This window comes from Eschrichtius robustus, chromosome 9, assembly GCF_028021215.1.
Source record: "Eschrichtius robustus isolate mEscRob2 chromosome 9, mEscRob2.pri, whole genome shotgun sequence".
NCBI lineage: Eukaryota > Metazoa > Chordata > Mammalia > Artiodactyla > Eschrichtiidae > Eschrichtius > Eschrichtius robustus.
This window is the reverse complement of record NC_090832.1, coordinates 26,163,423-26,186,154: the sequence shown is the minus strand read 5'-3', so window position 1 is coordinate 26,186,154 and position 22,732 is coordinate 26,163,423.

Sequence of the window (22,732 nt, the reverse complement as noted above, 5' to 3'; positions counted from 1 at the left end):
ATATATATACACACACACACACCACATCTTTATTCATTCATCTGTTGATGGACACTATGTTGCTTTCATATCTTGGATATTGTAAATAATGCTGCAGTGAACATTGGGGTGCATGTATCTTTTTGAATTAGTGTTTTCCTTTTCTTCAGATATATTCCCAGGAGTGGAATTGCTGGCTCATATGATAGTTCTATTTTTAGTTTCTTGAGGAACCTCCATACTGTTTTCCATAATGGCTGCACCAATTTACTTTTCCACCAACAGTGTAGGAGGGTTCCCTTTTCTGCACATCCTCACAAACATTTGTTATCTGTGGTCTTTTTGTTGATAGCCATTCTGACACGTATGAGGAAATATCTCACTGTGGGTTTGATTTGCATTTCTCAGATGTGAATCCCTTACTTTTTCCATTAATTTAAAATGAAAGAAGTGGGAAATATTTAGCAGTGTTTAAAATTTAGTCTCCTGTATTTCAGTTTGGTATTCTCAATAGAAACAAAATACTGTATTTTGTGTTATGCAGTTCTCTGGCAATTTTTGAGGACGAATAAAATAAAATTACTGAGAAAGTTAGTGTCTGAAACCACCTGAAATAATTTCCCCAGCCTTCATTTTACATAAACCAGCTGCACATATTTTCATTAAAGGCAAAAATTTTCACTTTCAAAAGTAGCACAAAGGGGCTTCCCTGGTGGTGCAGTGGTTAAGAATCTGCCTGCCAATGCAGGGGACACGTGTTCGAGCCCTGGTCCGGGAAGATCTCACATGCCGCAGAGCAACTAAGCCCATGCGTCACAACTACTGAACCTGCGCTCCAGAGCCCGTGAGCCACGACTACTGAGCTCACGCGCTGCAACTCCGGAAGCCTGCGTGCCTAGAGCCCATTCTCCGCAACAAGAGAAGCCACCGCGATGAGAAGCCCACACACCGCAGCGAAGAGTAGCCCCTGCTGCCCGCAACTAGAGAAAACCTGCGTGCAGCAACGAAGACCCAACACAGCCCCAAAAATTAATTAATTAATTAATTATTTTTTTAAAAAGTAGCACGAGGGGGTATTCTGCCAAGAGTTAACTGCATACGGTGCAGACTGTGTGAAGAAAATGCTCTCAGTTTTCAAAAGTAATGAAAATATTTGTTTTATTAGCTGTATAATATATTTGTGAGGAAAAATCATATTCTTACAAATCAAATAAAGTACTGATCACGGGCAAAGTGATTTCAAACAAATTGAGAGTTTCATTGGTGTCTTAACATCTTCAGATAATTTTGGACTAGACATGATTTCTTTGTCTTGTTTCAGTAGATTTGAGGAATAGAGCTCATTAATGCTGAAGTGAAAGCAAGGAAAGTAACTCTTCATAATTTCTGGAAGAGCCCCAAATTGACGGTGGTTGGATTCCAACAATAACGTACCTCACACATGATTCCTAGACTGTGGAACCAGATAGCTCAGGTTCAGATCCTTTCTCATACTAGTTGTGTGACGTTGGGCCACTTAACTTCTCTGTGCCTCAGTCTCCTCATCTGTAGAATGGATGGTGCCCACCCCACAGCATTGTAATAAGTATCAAAAGAGCTAATATATGTAAAATGCTCAGGATAATGCCCACACATAGTAAGCTGCAACAGAAGTGTTGGTGGTGATGATGATTATGATGATGATGATTTTCACATAGGTTTTCCATTTTAATAAGGTTGGAAATGGGGCTTTTCATGTTTGTAAGGGGCAAATTCTATGTGTGAATATTAACAGTAAATCATTACCATAGACAGTGCAATCATTCATCCAGCCATATTCCTGAAATGATGGATTATGGTGGACAGTAGATGGTTAAATATCACCCCCTATTGGATAACATATGGATTGCAGAACACTCAACAACGTAAATTGTTCCTGAAAAACGTTTCTATTTTTATAAATCTGGGGGTTTTATGGTTATAAAAGCAATGAGTGTTATAAACAAAAATACATAAATATATCATTTTAAAGTGAAAATTTTTAGTTGGTTTACCCTCCTGTCCAGAAAAAGTAACAGTAATAATAATAGCTAACTCCCATTTGCTGGGAGTTTGCTATGTGCCAGTAAGTGTTTCACACCCACCCTATGAGGTGTGTACCGCTATCGCCTGCATATAGATGAGAAGACTGGGGCACAAAGAAGTTGAGCAGCTTGCTCAAGCCCACACAGTCCCTGAGTGGCAAAGCCTCACGCCACCCAGTTTGACACCAGAGACAGTACTGTTTATAACAGCCACGCATTAGATTTTGGGAGATATTCCTCCAGAAGTTTCCTTCTTTCTCTCCTCTCCTTGCCCTCAAAAACATCCAAACCACTGCCAGTTCTCTCCCAAGCTGTAGTGAAATGACCCTCGTGTAAGTTGTCACGTTCTCACTAGTAAACCAAATTGACAGCAGTGCGGTAAAGAGGTGCTAGTAAAACAAGCACTGAACAGAAAATCAGGTAGTCTGAGTTCTGGTTCTTGCTGACCCTGTATTTCCCCTCTAATCCTCATCCAATCTCTTCTCCCTGGTTTATGCAACCTTTTAATTATCGCTACTCTCTCTCTCCATTTTCCTTCCTCAGCCAACTGTAATTTCCCTTCTACCTAGTGATGTGATGGCCAGTTTAACAAGCAACTCTCTGAAGAAAAAAAAAAATCCTTGATATATAGTATTTGCCAATTTCTATGGGGTAGCTACTCTCCCATGGCTGATTTCCAGCTACCAATTTGATGTGAACACAGAGTTAGGAAGAATATATATAATCACCTATCTCAAGCTAGTAAGAGCACACCACTGCATCTACTCCCAATATCCTACTAAAACTGCTCTCACAAAGGTCACCAGTAAGCTATTTGTCAAATTCAATGGATATCATTGGCCTCTTTGTGGCACTAGATACTTTAATATCTCCCTCCATGAAGCTTTCTACTCTCTTGGCTTCTATAAAGGTGTTAAATTCCAGTGCCAAAGACCACCAGGAACACACTGATATTCAAATAAAGTTAGATTTACTGACTCACTGCAGCTAGGGAGGTTGTACACCATGAGGATGTCTCAGTGAGAGGGTGTTGGGGGGCTAGTAATAAGATTTAGGCTTACATTGGGTGATTTTGAAGAGGATTCAAGGAAGTGGGTGTTTTGTTCTGAGTTACATTATGTCAGGAAGAATTGCATGGTGTTTTTGTTTTTTCTGCATTCAAATCTAATTATGGAGTGGTCTTGATTTTGTCTTGTTCTACCACAATTACAGAGTAACCTTGTCTGGTGTTAATAGTCTGTGAAATTAGTTATGCTCGGCATTGGATTGTCATAGCCTAGCTATTGGTTGCCAGGCCAACTACTAGCTGTCAGAGATTTTTTTTCTTTCATGCTAGTTCTCCATTGCATCTTTCCATCCACCCCTTCCCTGTCTCCTTAATGTGCTAGTCTTCCTGTGCCCCCTTCCTTCATCCAGGGTTGGGTTCTCTGGGCTTCTTTCCTTGCACCACTCTTCTGTTCCTTCTGTACATTTGCTTTGAGTTACATCATCCACTTTCATGATTTCAACCCCTACCTACATACTCATGACTTGAAAATATATATCTCCAGTCCATACTTTTCCTCTGTGCTTCAAACCTTTAGACCAACTTCCAGCAAGATGGCACCACCTGGATTCTCCCTCAGACGATTTAACCTCAACCCGTGCAGAGTTCAAATGGCCCTCTCTTCCCTAAACCATTAGCTTCTTTCTGTAGCACCCCCATCACCTTGGTTACCAAAATTAAAACTCCAAGATCATCCTTGACTCTTTCTTGTTTATCCAGTATATATGCAGTATTGAAAGCTTTGCCACCTACTTTACCTCCCAAATATTTCTGCAATGCAGACTCTCTGCTCCATCCCTGCCCCTCCTGCTCTGCTTCATTTGTCTTTACTGCCACGCTGCCTCCTCACTGCTCTCCCTGTTTCCAGCTCTGGACATGCCCCACCCTCCCTAATCCGTCTTCCACAGGACTACTAACATGATGCAGCTACACATGAACCTGACCCTGACACTCTCCTCCAGGCCCCCTTCACTGCTACTCCATCACCTCTGTGATCAAGAAGGAGATTTCCAAAAGTGACACACAAATTCCTCCATGGTCTGACCCCTGTGAGCCTCTCCAGCTTCATCTGTCACCTCTGCTTCTTTTACACTTTCTGCTCTTTTTTTAAATTTCTCACATACAGTAGACTATTTTTGCCTTTCTGATGTTATTTCTGGAATACCTGTCTTCCCAATCCCCACCCTATTCACCCATTTAGTTCCTGCTGCTCTTTTAAGATCTGCTTCAGACCACATGTCTTCCAACAAGATGGCCCTGAATCTTGGCATATTCCCTACCTTCCCGCCTCTGATCTAAGGTAACTGTGTGTTCTTTCCCTGTGCTCCCAGAAGACTTGAAGCATATGTAGTAATCACACTGTTTTATAATCATCTTTTTCTTGTCCCCATTAGACGGTGAGATTCTTGAGGAAAGTGACCATTCTCCTATTTGCCTTGTATCCCCAGCACCTCTTCTAATACAAGTGTTAAGTGATTGTTTGATGAATACATAAATGGATGAATGGCTATGTCAATAGCTACCTGTGAGCCTTGGTCTCTCTGAGCCTCAATATATTCACTTATTTATTGAGGTGGTTAAAAAAATGAACTGTAGGGAAACTTATAGCTCTAAAAGGCTATGAAAGTATAGATAAATGAAAAAATGCTAAGAATCAAATTGAAAAAAAAATTATTCAGAACAGTAGATGGCAGTAGAACATTGTTATTCAGTATAGCATTTGCAAGACAAAATTGACTAAATGACCATAGAGAAACTAATAGTCACATAGTATGATTTTCAGGATGATTCTATTACTTCAGTTAATACACTATATCCATATTGATTCATTAAATGTAACACGCGTACCATACTGATGTAAAATGTTAATGACAGAGGAAATCGGTAGGAGTTTATGGGAAATCTGTACTGTTGCAATTTTTCTGTAAATCTGAAACTGTTCCAAAAATACTTTAGATTTTTCAGTACCTCTATATTGCTCGGTAAATAATTTTCCTCATAAGAAAATGAAAATTCCAATATCAATCATTTTCCTCATATAAAATTAAATATGAAAACCCTAAAATCAATAATTAATCCTCAAATTTTAAAAATGTTTTTAGGTATCCAGTGTCGACTGAAAAAAAAAATGCACAACCTAAAAGCTGAGAGTTATGTTTTACTTGGGGCATTACTGAGGATGTAAGCCTGAGGTGCAGCCTCTAAGATCGCTCTGAGGGACTGTTAGAAAGAGGTAAGGGAGGAGTCGCAACAGTAAACAAAGGATGTTGCTGCCATCACCCCATCAGCCACTGAAGCCACCCTCACCCAAAGTGCACCCTGAGAGGATTCAAGATAGAGAAAAACAGGATAATGGCCCTAGATAGTTAAGGTGCACATCAAAGGAATGATTTCATTAGGCCTAGACTCTTCCCATACACAGAAAAGCACTGAATTCATTAACTTGAGATGTCTGGTTTTTCTTTAATTAGCAGTAATCTTTTGACGTTTAATTACCTGATTGTTTGGTTTTTTTTGTTTGTTTGCTTGCTTGCAAAAACTCTTATATATCCTGGCTCCTCCCTTACCTCAAAATATTTTGATATATCTCTTCTTTCTATTTCTCTTTTTTTCTGTATGGACACACACATATCACACATATACATTATATGGATTACATATTTTTGGATTTTTACAAAATGAGGATCAAACTCTAAATATAACTTGGTGTCCTGTTTTTTATTTGCTAGGTAAAAATACGAATATTTGGAAGTTCTTGATACACCTTGCCAAGTGGCTTTTCTGTTTACAATTTCCATAACCTCCTGATTTGTCCTACCTCCGCTACCTTTGATTATTTTCTCTGTTTGGATCTTTACATTTCTGTATAATACTGAATATTATATTTATTCCTCCAGGAAATACCCATTGAGTTCCACTCATACACACTGCACTGTGCCAGGAAATAGTCTAGAGATGTGGAGAGGCCATGGCCCCATCACATACTCAGTACTTGGGCTTTGCAGAAGATACTTGCACCAAGTGGTGCTGCTGAATCCAGCACTGGGTGCTGTCCTAGGGCAGGACTGTGCCTGGGGCTGTAGGAGCAGAGTGCAGTGTGAATCACCGATGGCCCTGGAGCAGTCAGCACAATTTTTTTTTTTTTTAAATGGATGTGTGTGTTTTTTTTATTTTATTTATTTATATTTGGCTGCGTTGGGTCTTCGTTGCTACTCACGGGCCTTCTCTAGTTGTGGCGAGCGGGGGCTACTCTCCGTTGCGGTGCGCATGCTTCTCATTGCGGTGGCTTCTCTTGTTGCGGAGCACGAGCTCTAGGCAGGCGGGCCTCAGTAGTTGTGGCACACAGGCTCAGTAGTTGTGGCTTGCTGGCTCTAGAGTGCAGGCTCAGTAGTTGTGGCGCACGGGCTTAGTTGCTCCACGGCACGTGGGATCTTCCCGGACCAGGGCTTGAACCCGTGTCCCCTGCATTCGCAGGTGGATTCTTAACCACTGCACCACCAGGGAAGTCCCAGCACAATTATTAAGAGTGGGACATAAGGCTTGTTTCAGGTCTGTTTGTTCTCTGTGCCTGATTATAACTCAATTCCTATTCTAAGCCCTTCCCTGGGACTAGTGTACCAACATTCCAAAAGGGACTTGTTGACAGCCTTCCACTGAGTTGGAACAACTAACATTCGCTTAAAATTGCTACGTTCCAAGAGCTCCACCAAGTTATCATACAAGTCATATCTCTTTAAATTCTCACAACGATCTATGAGTTAAAAGCTGTTATGCCCATTTGGGACTTCCCTGGTGGCACAGAGGTTAAGGATCCGCCTGCCAATGCAGGGGACACGGGTTCGAGCCCTGGTCCGGGAAGATCCCACATGCCACGGAGCAACTAAGCCCGTGCGCCACAACTACTGAGCCTGAGCTCCAGAGCCCGTGAGCCACAACTCCTGAAGCCCGGGCGCCTAGAGCCCATGCTCCGCAACAAGAGAAGCCACCACAATAAGAATCCTGCACACTGCAACGAAGAGTAGCCCCCGCTCACCACAACTAGAGAAAGCCCGCGCACAGCAACAGAGACCCAACGCAGCCAAAAATAAATTAATTAAATAAATAAATTAAAAAGAAAAAAGATTGCTCGGCAGCTTGCTGTTAGAGCTAGGACAAGGCCAGACCAACCTTCTTAGTCTAAGACCTCAGCACCACTGTGCAAATAATAATAATAGCACCTAACCCTTCTCTAGCACTTACTATGTGCCAGTCCCCGTTTTAAAGACCCATTCATTTCTCTTATCCTCACAATATCATGAGCAATGTACAACTATCACTTCTTCTACAGATGAGGAAACTGAGGCACAGAGAGGTTAATGACTTTCCCCAGATAACACAGTAAGTGGCAGAGCTGGGCGTCAAGCCCAGACATTTTGCTGCAGAGCCTGCACAATTAACTCCTGAAAAGCAGTTTTAGTGTGCATATTCTTAAATTTATTGGCGCACACTTGAAATCTGTAGAGCATAGCCAGTTGTCAGTATATATTTTAAGACTCTAGTTCGCTCTCCAAACCAATTCGAGAGTATGCTTGCTCTCACGCTCTCTCTCTCTCTCCCCCTCCCTCTCCCTCCCCCTCCTCCCCCCGACCCCCCCCCCCCCCCCAGTACAAAGGAGATTATTGTGCTCCTGGGAGATCACTAAAATGCAAGTCAGCCTGGACATTTTCCTATAAATATTCAGCTAAGACCTAAATGTGTAATACATGCTCTCAAAATGCACTTTTAAAAAATACACTTGCAAGATAGGGAAGAGGATGAGAAAGCACAGACCTAGGCTGAGTAAGGTTTTATTAAAAATTACACAGACTTGCTTCTTTAGCAAACTGAAGGCATATCAGAGTTGTATTAAAAATTCACAGACTTGTTACTTTAACAAATTGAAGGGACCATCAATGTTTAGAAGACTTTCTATATTTAAAATTTCCACATTTCACTCTGTTTCTGAAATGGACATTTTGTTTTATTTGGAGTTTTCTGTGAGTTTTTTCCTGCTTATGTTTGACCCACTAGGTGAGGTCACCTCAGCCCAGCCCATGATGACTTTTCAGAGCCCGCTTGGTCTTGGTTGCTGCCTCTACACGGGTGTCCATGTCATCTCCCAAACCAACCTTAAAAACCTCCAAGGGAAGGTTTATACTGTTCTGTATTCCTACAATGACTACTTAATCTACCAGCCTCCATTACTCTCTTTTTTTTTTTTTTTTAATTTTTGGCTGCGTTGGGTCTTCGTTGCTGCACGCGGGCTTTCTCTAGTTGCGGCAAGCAGGGGCTATTCTTCCTTGTAGTGCGCAGACTTCTCATTGTGGTGGCTTCTCTTGTTGCAGAGCACAGGCTCTAGGTGCGTGGGCTTCTGTAGTTGTGGCATGTGGCCTCAGTAGTTGTGGCGCACGGGCTTAGTTGCTCTGCGGCATGTGGGATCTTCCCGGACCAGGGCTTGAACCCGTGTGCCCTGCATTCGCAGGTGGATTCTTAACCACTGCACCACCAGGGGAGCCCTCCATCACTCTTGATTTCAGGAAATATAACCACCAAATAAATTGGATCATCATATGGATAGAGATAAAAATGGGAAATGGTGTGACATGGTCATAAAGTTTGGCTTGCGCAACAATTTTTTCAATACTTGCAGACACTGTTTTACCTTATTCGCTTTTCATTATGCATCATAATTCCATGGTATAAAGTAACCACAGTTAAGTCAACCATTCTCCTATTGATGGTTATTTAGGTTGTTACCAGCTTTCTGCCACAACAAACGTCCCCTTGTGTATTTCTGCAAATATTTCCTTGGGATAAATCTCTATCAGTGGAAATAATGGATCAAAGATGACATTGCAAACTGACTGATATTAACAAATTGCCCTCCCAAATGGTGGCACCCATTTTTATTTCCACTAAAAGCACATGGAGTTCTGACAAATGCTTGCCAACATCGTGTTTTATAAATGTCGTCATTTTTGCCAGTCCGATAAGGGAAAAAATAGGCATCTCCTTGATTTGATTTTCAGCTTATTTTAAGTGAGTTGGAACATGTATATTGGACATTTGTATTTCTTAGTGATTTAAAATTAAGATTCTGCATAGCACTGAAATTAGGGTAAGTGCTACTCAGAGCAGAAGATATGGAGAAGGAGTAACCTCTCCCTTATCTGAATTCGTATTCAGTGCCCGAAGACCCCTGCCCTTTCAGTGCTGTTTGCTGGTTGTTTCTTGTAAGATTTACAGTAGTCCCTCATTATCCAAGGAGACTTGGTTCCAGGAACCCCACAGATGCCAAAACCCGCGGATGCTCAAGTCTCTTATGTAAAGTGGTGCAGTGAAATCAGCCCCCCGTATCTGCAGATGTAGAACCCAGGGATACACAGGGGTGGCTGTAAGTGAGGCTGCAACCTGACTGAGCCCCTTCATAAAATGACTTCACTTGCCTCGTTACTGATGTAGTAAAAAAAAAAAAAAAAAGGCAACAGAACTGGGTGTAACCTCACCCAGTCAAGACTCATTTGCTTCCAACAAAATCCAAACTCCTTTCTGAGACCTAAAAGCCTTGCATGATCTGGCCCTTGCTACTCTTGCCAACCCCACCTGCTGCCACGTTGCCTCTGCTCCCCAGGCTCTTGGCGTCCTTACTGTCCCTCCAACATGCCCAGCACGTCACTGTCCCAAAGCCTTTGCAGTTACACTTCCCTCCGCCTGGAGCACACCTCCTTAAGCTCTTTCCATGCTCACCACCCTCTTATCCCTCAGGCTTTAATTCATTTCCCATCTTAACTAGGCACCCCACGCCCACCCCATTAATCTAACACATCACGCTGTTTATTTCATTTAATATGGTTTGTGTGTAGAGGGTCCCCGAGACCAGGCTCAGACTCAGTAATTCACTACAAGGAATCACAGGGCTCAGAATAGCTATTATACTCAAGGTTGTGGTTTATTAAAGTGAAAGGATACAGAACAAAATCAGCAAAGGAAAAAGGTGCATGGGTGAAGTCCAGGAGAAACTGGATGCATGTTTCCAGCTCCGCTTCCAGCAGAGTCACATGAAGATGCCCTTCATTCTCCCAGTAACAATGTGTGACAACACGGGTGCACTGTTGCCAATTAGGGAAGTGCTCCTGAGCCTTTGTGTCCAGGGTTTTTATTGAGTGTCAGTCACATAGACTTGCAGTGCCCACGTGGCTGACTTACTACTCAGTTTCCAGCTCACCTCTCTGCAGAGGTCAAACTGACACAGCATGGCCAAGGCCTCAGGCATCTGAAAACACTCTTATCAGGCAGGACATTGCAAGGACTCAGAGGTTATCTCCCGGGAGATGGTCAAAGGCCACTCCCCCTGAAAACAGGACTTTCTTTGGAACATGCAGGGTTTGAACAACCTGGGCCTGTTAAGCTAACCTCTTACTGTGCAGTCTGAAATGTCCTTGTTCATTTATTCATTGCTTGTTGACTATCTTCCCCATTAGAAGATGGTTCCATGAAGACAGAAAGACCTTGTCTGTGTCCCCCTATGCTGCACAGCCCAGCATCTGGCACAGACAGTCACTCAAAAGATACTTGCTGAATGAATAAATAGATGAGTAAATGGAACATTTGAATAAGTATTTACAAGTTCCTCTTACCTCAGCTTCTTATAGGAATTTTGTCACACTTATACACATTGAGAGCTTGGAAGAAAGCCATAAAACATAACATCTTCACAAAGAAAAACAAGCCTCTAAAGTTAAGTCCTCATTAGCATAAAATTCCAAGCATTCCTTCAAGCAATGTTTTAATTTCATAATTATTTGACTTGGCGTGAAAATTCTATCTAAATATGTCAGGGGTTTAAAAAATAATTTTGGCTTTGTAATGAATCTCACTTTATTGCAGAGCCTGCCTTTCTCAAATTACAGTAATAATTCTACTGTAATGTTTTCTGAAACGTTTATGAATTCCTTTAACTTACATTTCAGTAGCATCTTAATCTTTTGAACTTCCTGATGTGGAAATATCCTTTTATCTAATGTATTAATTTCTTGCAATGTATTCCAGCAGAGTAAAAAAAAAACCTTCAATAAATAAGTTTCCAATTTAGAACATTTCTGCTTTAGGGGGAGCGGTGTTTTATGATTACATCCCCTGATGCGTAGTTTTTGCTGTCTGCTCTGCCCACTAATTATAAATGATGGGAGAATTCACAAACATGTAACAGATAAAAATGATTTAAAATCCCTGTATCTGTTTCTTTCATTTAAAAATGCTGCTAAGAAGACACTTATGATTACTCAGGATTCAGGCATGAACCATGGAGTGAACTGGTCATACATGACAGGACAATTTGTTTCCTGGACTAATGATTTCCTAAAGCTAATATGATGCTGGAGTATGACTATATTGGAAAGTTCATAGCTTCTTCAGCATTAAGACACAACAGAAAGCGAATTATTTAAGGGATGGTGCTTATGGTAGGGTGATGACACAGAGATAAATAATTTCAACTGTATTCATTTTGTGGGAATCTGTGTTTTGAGATGAAAGGGATTATTAGAGAAAAAGAAAACAAGATGTGAGGATATATCTATACCTGTATCTATATGCTCTGCAGATTTGCACCATCAGAATAATAATAAATCCTGCTGTAGTAGAATAAAACCTACTGGGAACAATACATTTAAGCTCTAACTAAAGCCACAGTCTCATGATATTCACATTGCTCCTGTTTAGGCAAGTGTGGGTCCCTTGTTTTTCGAAAAATTATTACTCTGCCCTGGTAAGCCAAATACTGATACAGTAGATTCTATACTAACCATAGACTTTGAAAATAATAAGAATCAGTTGGGTGCTTATTAAAATCACAACTTTCTAGGCTTCATGCCTATAGAAAATGTTTCTGTAGGAAGGGAGAGTGTGTCAAATTTATCTTCCAAATGTTATGCTGGGCCAACAGGAAATGGCCTTGGCAAACCAGACCATATGGTCACTAACAGTAGGTCTGGGTGTATACTTACCAAGAATTCCATGTGATTCTTGTGGAGAGAGAATGGGAATGCCCCTGAGGGAATTAATCGTCTCCCTCTGTCTCTGGGGACCTAGAGCACTTCTAGGAAGAGTTTCTACCCGGAGGGAACCATCTGCTCTGTCACAAGGAAGGGCATCTTACAGGGAGAGGGTGCAAACATCCTGGCTCACCTGGATCCCCAGGGAAAGGGGACTTTCAATGCTAAAACCAAGTCCTGGGCAAATGGGGACCTTATCGCCTACCATGGAGAACCAGGCAAAGTAGATTTCCAGAGACTTCCGAATGGGAGAAGCCAATAGAAGAAAAAGTGTGTGAAATATTAGGTCCAGCCTCCCGCTGGTCTCCCTACTCAAGGTTGTTTTAATAGAAGAGGGGCTTCAGTTCTCATGAATTCATTTCATCCCAAGACCTCCTCAGAGGTCAGCTGGGATTGGTTACTATCTGCTTGGGCACTTTATCTCACTTAGAAGAAAGTTTATCTCACTTAGAAGGAGAAAGCCCTCACGGCCTAATACAGAGCGGAAGAGAAAGAGAGCCTGAGGTTCAAGGGATCTCATACTATTGGAAGTCCTTATTGAGGGAGGCAGGGAAAATCGCCTCTTTAATAGGGGCCCCTGGAAGGCCGGGGTCCAGGAATGCGTTGGGGGAAATACATACCCAGACCACTGATGGGGATTCAGAGAGAAGTCAGAGGGACCAAGTGTGTGACCAGAGAGGTGCGAAGATGGGGTGTAGGGGCTAAGGAGGGGAGAGGGCACTGGAGAACGAATTGAGAGGGAGATGCAGGACCACAGTAGGGCAAATTAAAGAGCCAGCGCTAGGGGGCGTCTGCACTGCGCGCATGCGCCTGAGAAAGGGGCTGTCAAAAGTACAGCTGGGGAGCAAGGAGCCGCGCAGCTCCTGGGAAGAGTTCCTTTGCTCTGCGATGGGGTGGCAGCTCTCAGCTGCTACAGACTGCAGAAGCAGGGATTTCCACCCTTGCCTGGCTCCCAAGGGGCAAGAACAGTAGCAGTCACCATCTGAAATAGTACAATAATTTTGTACTCAACAGCGTGTGTCTTTACAGAACGTTGCACTTTGCACAGCTTACTGAATGAAGTAGAGTGTACTTTCCTTCAACCTTTGAAACGGTTTCTCTGTATTTTATCCCAGATTGCAAAAGATATTTTCTTTACTGTATGGAATGAAAGCGTTCACAAAACCACAGTTGATTTAACTTCTTGTAAGGTCATTGTAATAGCTTATTCTGACACATATTTATGTGACTCCAGGAAAAACAGATCAGGTTTGAGGAACTTCTAATCATTTTTTTCTATATATGGATTAAGTCCTGGTTTTCAGAATTAAGTTTGTAGAGGATTATGTTAAGACAGTTTCAAAGATACCTAAGAAAAAAGACACCATGTCATTTCATAAGGCCTTTCCTGTTTTATTATGTGTGGCTGTAATTTCTTCTCCAAAATTTTTTGAAGGAAACACAGCTGCGCACAGGTGAATTTATATAAACTTTGAATCCCAAGCATATTAATATTTGAGAGATGACAATAACAGAGCTTCCCAGGGTAAAAGCTTTGATTCAGAAAGTCAGGATTCCTGGGTTCTCACTCAGACTCTCCAGTAACTAACCATGTAAACTAAAACTTCTCTAACATCATTGTGCCTTAGAAGTCTTTTCTGTAAAATAAGTTTATTCAACAAAGTTAGTCGTTTTCAAAGTATGCCTCCTTGCCCCCAAACCCCAGCTGAATTTTCCTTCTGACTTTTCTCACTCATTCTAGCTGGAAATTGCAAAAGACCAATAAACAACCCAACTTTTATCCCTTTCTGAGTTTGGAAGTAAGTGAGTGATCAATGCTGGAATCAGATAGATGGAAAGCAAAATATGGGTTTGATTACTGATAGAAGATGGGCTAGTGAAGGTAACTTGTAAGTGCTGTAACAATGGGCCTCCTTGTATATCTGTCACTTAAGTCAGTGGCCCACCTGGGCCACCTCAGGCCTTGCCACACAGATGCACTGAGAATGTATGTGTGCTGCAGAGGGACTGGGTCCAAAGGGAACAGAAGCCCAGAAGAGGCTAAGCCAAAACAATCAGTCCCTTTTCAAAAATGTACCAACCACTTAGGTCATCCTCTTGCCACGGGGAGGAGGCAGAAAGTAGAGAAGAGCTGAGCAGTTCCACCCATATTTCTGCCTCCTAGACAGTGGAATAAATATTTTTAAAAATGATTGTAGTTGACAATTGCATAACTCTCTGAATAAATGAAAAATCAATAAATTTTACACATTAAATGAATGAAGTGCATGGTACATGAATCTCGATAAAGCTGTTACAAAAAATCAGTGATATAAAGAATATAATCAATTTATATGAATTGATTTAAATGGAATTCATTGAAAAACATAAGTTAACTAAAGTTCACTCAAGAAGAAACCATCTGAATAGCCCCCATATTTATTAAAGAAATTATAGTTACAAATTCTCCCACAAAAAGAAGACCAGGCCCAGAAAAAGTTAATGGTGAATTCAACCAAAGAAGAAATAATACCAATTCTATATAAACTTTTCTAGAAAGAAGGAATGCTTTCCAACTCATTTTATGAGGCCAGCATTACTCTGATACCAAAGCCAGAGAAGACATTATATGAAGAGAAAACTACAGACTAATATCCTTTAGGTATAGAGACACAAAAACCTTAAACAAAATATTAACAAATTGAATTGGACAATACATAAATAGGATGATACATCATGATCAAATCAGGTTTATCCCAAGAATGCAAGTTTGGATTAACATTTGAAGAGCAGTCAATGTAATTTCCCATATTAAAAGCTAAAAAGAAAAAATATATATATGATTATTTCATTAAATGAAAAAAGAATTGGAAAAAATAGAATCATCATTTATGATAAAACCTTTAAGAATATTAGGAACAGAAGGGAACTTCCTCAACCCAACAAAGGGCATCTACAAAAACCCTTCACCTAACATCATAAGTAATGGTGAAAGACTGAATGTATTACCCCTAAGAGGAAGAAAAAGGCAAGGATGTCAGGTCTTACCATTTTATGTGTTCATTTATGAATATGTATGTAGCTTGAATACCTTTCCATAGGTTTATTGGTCATTTGTATTTCATCTTACATGACCTCCTATTGCCCAATTTTCTCTAATGTTACTCTTACCATATAACACCCCCTTACTAGGGATATTAAATCTTTCTCATATACATTGCAAATATTTTTCTCAATTCATCGTACTATTTTTGGTCATTTACATTTTAATTTTGTTTATTATTTTCTATAGAAATTAACATTTTTATGAAGTCTAAACATTATCAATCTGTTTATTGCCTTTTAATTTTTGAAATTAAGCTACGGACATCACAGAAGATTTCATTATAGTTACCAGTCAATCAGATCTTCATCTCAGGAATCCATATTTTTTAAATCTTCTCTGTAAAGGTGGAAAAAAAGAGCTGACTTCAGTGAAGATATGGATAACTTTGTATAAGAAGGTCAAGAAATTGAATTTTCATGACAAATGTTAACTTTGTCATTTTTTTCGTGTATTCAATACACATGGATCACTTTCCAATAAACAGTCTAGGGCTCTCCCATTTTTCCAGATCAAGTATTTACCAAAGTCTTTATAGTCAAATCATCTGCTCTACAACACCTATCAAATGCTAATATTTGAGGGAAGTGGTATATATACCACAGGTGGTTTTGAAGATCACCCATGCCTTCTTATCTTTGCATCTGTAGACTTAATATAGTACTTGTTGAATGAATTAACATTTCCAATTAGAATAACTAGAATGAAATGTCTAGAAACTATTATATGTACAAATATCCCCTGACTTATAAACACTTGACTCAATAATACAACTGAATGACCACTCCCACGTGCCCACAGTTCCTCTCCTATCACTGATATCCTCTTCTCCAAGAACCTCCCCTGTTGGTGACACCTGATTCATGGAGCCCTTTCCTCCCGTTTCTGTGGAGACCAGTAGGAGCCCTTGTTTGGGGCCTCTCCAGACAGTGGCACCTCCACCCATTCTTCCCATTGACAAAATCATCAGGGCTTCAGCGTCTCAAGACTCAACATTGTCAGGGCTTAGAATTTAGAGTGTGAGGTGGTGGTCCAGTCTCTTCTTCTGGGAATACTAAGAACTACACCCAGGAATATGTGATCCCTATGATGGATTAAATAAGATTTTGTGAGTTTGGCTAAGAATATAGCCACCATTTATAATCATAGACTTAACAAAATAATTTTCAGGTTATATACCTTTCATAAGTTGGGATTACCTGTAAGATGAACATTTAAAGTTCATCTTTTAAAATGATAAAATATTATCTAAATGATAAAATATTAAATCAAATGCACATTTTATCTTTAATATTAAAGCCCAGTCCAACTGTAAAGATAAAAAGGGAAGTGCTCCTTTCTGGGCATGCCTGCAGCTAACTGAACAGATCTACCAGCCATAAAGGCAAGCAGAATTTCTTTCCCCTTCAAATACATGGCTTGTCAATTCTCTTCTACATTTGTTTGTGTGTCAAAACCCCTAAGCTTCTGAGGGGGGCATGACCTGTGCTTGTAAAACATATACATATTGTTCCCCCTAAATCAAAAATAAATAAATAACCTGAATTGCGGAGAAGAAACATTCAGCCTTCCTCACTTCTGGATTTCATCAAAAATCTCTTCAGGGTTTGTTAAAACAGAACATTTTTGGGAATTCCCTGGTGGTCTAATGGTTAGGACTTGGCGCTTTCACTGCTGTGGCCCAGGTTCCATCCCTGGTCCGGGAACTAAGGTCCCCTCAAGCCGCGTGGGGCAGCCACAAAATAAAGAAAAAAAAAAAAAGAACATTTTTGCAGTATAAACTTCCAGCTGTGACAAAGGCAGATCACAGTAGAGCTCTAGAGAAGATCCCTGTGTAGTTTTACTGCCCAAAAGGCAATTTTCATGCCTTTCTACTTCTGGGACCAAAAGTTTCTTCTCCAAAAAAGCAGGCCCAGGAGGAGGGTTCTTCACTTTCAGCATCTATCCTACCCCGCCAGCCAGACAGCTCCACCAGCCACCATCTCCCTGTGTGTCCTGGACTCCTAGACTCTAAACCACGCCCCACAGAGTTGTAGTCAAGGAGTAGAACATTGCTACCCAAGCTCCCACAGGTCAGATATATCTGGTTGATTCTAATTCTCTTTCCCAGTTCCCCTGACTTCTATACCCAGCCGTAGATGCGACCATTTGAGATTAGAGCGGTGAAGTCCATTTTGTTTGGTTCTTGAATCCGCTCCTAAGTCCCAAGAGAAAATTACTTCTCTCCCAACCGCTAAATTATTGACTTGGTGAGTCTCTCAGAGCTTGCTAACAAAATGCAATCCTTTATCTAAAGGTATACCTACTTCCAAGAAGATATGAAATAGTTTATTTGTTCCCTTAGTAAATGGACAGTTAAGGTTTAAATGTAAGCCAGAACGTCGAATAGAAACATAAAGATAGGTGTTTCCAGACACCTGGAGTAATGTAAGTAAAATTGTTCACTCAAACATTCATGTATTGTTATCGAATAACAGCTATGTGCCAGGCACCAAGTTAGGCATTGGCATTCAACAGTGAGCAAAACAGGCATGGTTACTTCCTTCTTGGCTCTTAAATTACTCGCACTTGGAAGAGATGGCCGAGCTGGAGTGAGATCAGCACAGTGATAGTGTCAAAAGCTCCAAGAGTGGGTGTGAGAGCCTGTGGAGGGTGGGAGGGAGAGATAGGAGAGGCAGAAAAGAGGGAGGGAGAAAGAGAGAGACCGAGAGAAAGAACCGTGAGAAAAAGAGAGCTAGGGTTGAGAACTGGTTCTCTCTAATGAGAACCAGTAGAGAAAACGCAAGTACAGTTAGAAAGTGCAATTAGAATAAAAAAAAAAGACAACAAGGGGAATGTGGTTTCACAGAATCCAGCAAAGGAGTGTGTTTCAAGGACAAAGTAATCAATGATATCAAACAAAGAGATACAATAAAATGGAGCTTGCCTAAAGTGTTTGAAGAAGAGACCTGGCAGGAGCAGTGAGGCAGGAGCCATCACTAAAACAAACCACTTGGAAGAGGAGGCGTCGGGAGAGGCAGAACATGAGGAACCTGGAACCCTTGATCTCCCCTCTGGTCACCTGGTTCTCTTCTACTCACGTTCAGGTCAAAGCTTAGATGGTGCTACCTGTGGGAAGGCTCCCAACCCCAAGTCTTGATTAGGTGCCCCTGCTATGTGCTTCGATAAGCACTGTTTACTTCCCATATGGCAATGACCATATTTCTTCCTTGACTGTCAACAGCAACAAACAACTCTGATAAACTTAAGCAGAAAAACAGTTTTTTGAAAGGATATTTGGTAGTTCACAGAATTTTCAGGGAAAGGCTGCAGAATGAAGCTCAGAAAACAGGACAGCTCTAAAGGAGACCAAGCAATGTGGGATACAGTGGCAAGGTCAAGTCTCCAGGTGAGGGGTAGGCTAGCCAGCCACGGCCTACCTGGTTCCATCTCCACTATTGCCACCAGATGCTGGGTGCCACTGCCATCATATCACTGCAGGAATGAATTCTAAACTGTTCCCTGCCCCTTCACTTTATTAAGAGGGGGAACTTACATATAAAAGAGGGACTATAACATGTACAGTTCAAAGAATAATAGCGTGAACACTTCTGTAGCTACTGCTGAGTCACGATTTTGAAACCTCTTGAGCACTCTTCTGAGATTTCCCCCTCATTTCTTTTTTTTTCTTTTTTATAAAATTTATTTATTTATTTGTTTGTTTTTGGATGCGTTGGGTCTTCGTTGCTGCGCGCGGGCTTTCTCTAATTGCGGCAAGCGTGGGCTGCTCTTCGTTGCAGTGCGCGGGCTTCTCATTGCGGTGGCTTCTCTTGTTGCGGAGCACCAGCTCTAGCAGCGCGGGCTTCAGTAATTGTGGCCCACGGGCTCAGGTAGTTGTTGCTCGTGGACCCTAGAGTGCAGGCTCAGTAGTTGTGGTGCACGGGCTTAGTTGCTCTGCAGCATGTGAGATCTTCCCAGACGAGGGCTCTAACCCATGTCCCCTGCATTGGCAGGCAGATTCTTAACCACCGCACCACCAGGGAAGCACCCCGCTCCCCCTCCCCGGTCATTTCTTATAGCTGGATAAGTCTTGATTTCTGGTAAGTCATGTCCCCTGCTTATTTCTTCTTCCTCAACAACGGTTTATCTCTTCTTGACCTTTGCTTTTTCAAATGAATTTTATTTTACTTTTTTACTTTTTATGCACAACCCATTTTTTAAAAGAAATATTTGTAAAAATTCCTAATACCTAGGAGTTGCTCAATACATTTTTGGTCTTTCTTCTCTCATCTCCCACAAAAGTTAAACTGTGATTCTTGAATTAAACAACTTAGAGTCTCAGAAAATAATACTTTTTAAGTTTTGTTATGAGGTGAGAATAACTTTCCAGTGGAACATTTAAAGTCTCTTTTGCCTGCACATTTACCAAAGCTCCCTTTAACTCCAGGGGTCTTTCCTACATTCATCACAAATAACAACAGAATCAGGCTAAGAGAATGGTAGCAACATAAAGGGGAAACAAGAATCATCAAAAGTGTTATGGGTTTTAAGACTGATTTCTTTTCTTTTTCTTTTTTTTTTGAATGAATGAATGAAGATAATTTAGTTATAAAATCTTGTAACACAGAATTATATTAAATATTCATGGAGTTACCATAAATTTTTGGCTGTTCTTTTTTATTGGAGATAGATGTAAGGTTTAAAAGAAAGATCCCACCAAAAGGAAATCACTAAAAAAGACCCAGAGGTAGCATGTGTATTGACATTATGTTTCAACCGATGATGCCTTGTGGTTAGCTATGAGATTTCAGTAAAGTCCCTTGTTTTGAGTCTCATTTTTCCTCGTCTGAAAAATGGGCTCCAAAAATCCCTGGTGTCCCAGAAGTTCTAAGGAGGTGTCTGGAGGTCTGCAACAGGGTAAATGGCTGCTTTCTTCTTTCTGAGTTATAATCTGAGTTTATTTGTAGAGAAAGTTTTGTGCTTAAAAAAATATTTTTTAAACAATTGAATGCTATGTCTCCCAGTAGTGCCAATATTCCAGTTTCTTTAATTAACTGCAGTATAATTAATAACAAGATGATTCTCCTTTATATGAAATGCAGCCATATCGCAAAAATGAAGGGATTAGGAAAAAGTGATTCGTGTTTTCAATATCATTTAGATTTCTTTCTTTTCAGAAACTATAATAGCTTGTAAATTTTTAGGGCATGAACTGTATCATAAGGGAAGGAAATAGAAACTAGAAACTATAAATTAGATCTCTCTGTGTTTGTTTTTATATTAGTGTACAAATATTAGTTTCCATTTTAAAAAATGTGTTTGCTAATAAGTTTCTTTGTACAATGCCTTTCTCACATGTACACAGAATTTTAAGAGTATGGCTTTGTCAGGAAACATTTTCTTCTGAATCATCACTAATCATTTCAATTATTAGTAACTTATTTTTCAGAGCATTGACACCCATGTTTAAAATACAAATGTGAAAAATATAGTAACTTAACACAATTATCCATTTTGTGTATGGACACTTGCATACTCCCTTGTTATCAAAAAGGATGTCAAATTGTTATCACTCAGCTCTTAAGAAAGCGGTTTTAAATTCTATCACTGTAGCTATGAAAGATTTACATTATATGAGAAGAAAATGGGCCTAAAAATGAACTTGAGCACATGTTTTTTTTTAACACATGATAAAGAATACACTTTGTTGGATAATCATTATATACTCTGATATACAAGTGTTCATCTTGGACTTGTGTCCACATATTAAAATATCTAAATTTATCAAAACTTACCAAAATAACATAAGCTTATCTTGTTCATCATGTATATAAGGCTTTAAAAATAAATTCTGGTAACTAAAACTCAAAATGAATTTTTGTATAAAGAAATATAAAAGATAAACATATACAAGGAACTTCCAGCTTGGACAAAATGGCTTTGACCCATTTTTCCCTACTCCTATCTGCTAAGCACAACTACAGACTATGAAAATAATGAGACACCAAAGGAGAACTCATAAAGGTGGTAAAAAAGAAAGAAAACTAGTTTGGGACCCTAGGACTGGAGGAACAATGCCACAGGAAGAGTATCTTGTGTTCCTTCACCAACAGAAGGAAGACACTCAGATCCAGTGTTTCCTGACTCCTCACCTAGAAACAGAAGACATCCCAGGTAAGGTCATTTCTCAGAATTCCAGAAGAAAGGGAGAAAGAAAGTGGAGCTGAAAGAGTATTTTAAGAAATAATATCTAAAAACTTCTCAAATTTGGTGGAAGATATGAATCTACAGGTTCAAGAAGCTGAGCTAACCCCAAAAAGAGTAAGCCCAAAGAAATCCATTCCAAGACACACCCAATTAAACTCTTGAAAACAAAAGACAAGGGAAAATATCTTGAAAACAGCCAGAATAACACATTATGTAAGAAAGAACAACAATTTGAATAACTGGATTAATCATCTGAAACCATGGAGACCAGAAAGAAGTGGCACAATATACTTCAATTGTTAAAAGAACTGTCAATTGAAAATTCTATATACAGAAAAACTACCCTTTAGGAAAAAAAGGAAAATAAAAACATTTTCAGATAAGGAAAACTAAAAGAATCTGTTACCAACAGCCCTCATCTTAACGACTAGCTAAAAGAAGCTCTTCAAACAGAAAGGAAATGATAGAAGAAGGAACTTTGGAACATCAGAAGGAAGAATGTAGAATACAAAGAGCAGAAATATAGGAAATTACAATAGACTATCCTTTTATATAAATTTTCTAAATTATATTTGATGATTAAAGCAAAGATTATATAACACCAGCTGATAATCAAGGCAATGATATTGAAAAGCAGAAAGGTAAACTGGCCCAAACAGAAGTGGTAATTCCACATTATACTCCAAGACAAGGAAGTCCACTCCTACCACTCTTATTTAGCATCATACTAGGAGTTCTAGCCACTGCAATAAGGCAAGAAACATAAATAAAAGGCATATATATTAGAAAGAAAAAAGTAAAATTCTATTTGCAGATAACATGGTTGTCTACATAGAAAATTCAAGAGATCTACTAAAAAAAAACCAAAAACCTAGTACTAATGAATGAGTCAGCAAAGGCACAGGACAAAATCAACACAGAAAAATCAACCTCATTTCTATACACTAACAATGAACAAGTGAAAACTGACAATAAAAACATAATACCATTTATAATTCCTTCAAAGAAATTTTAAAATTTACATGTTCAGAATCTATATCCTAAAAAAATATAAACTGCTGATGAAAGAAATCAATAAGTGCAGAGATACACTGTCTTCATGGATGGAAAGACTCAACATAATAAAGATGTCAATTCTCTCTAAACTGATCTACAGGTTTAATACAATGTCTATCAAAATCACAGAACGGTTTTTTGTAGATTTAATATTTTTTTGAATTTTATTTTACTTATTTTTTTATACAGCAGTTCCTTATTAGTCAGCAACTTTATACACATCAGTGTATACATGTCAATCACAATCACC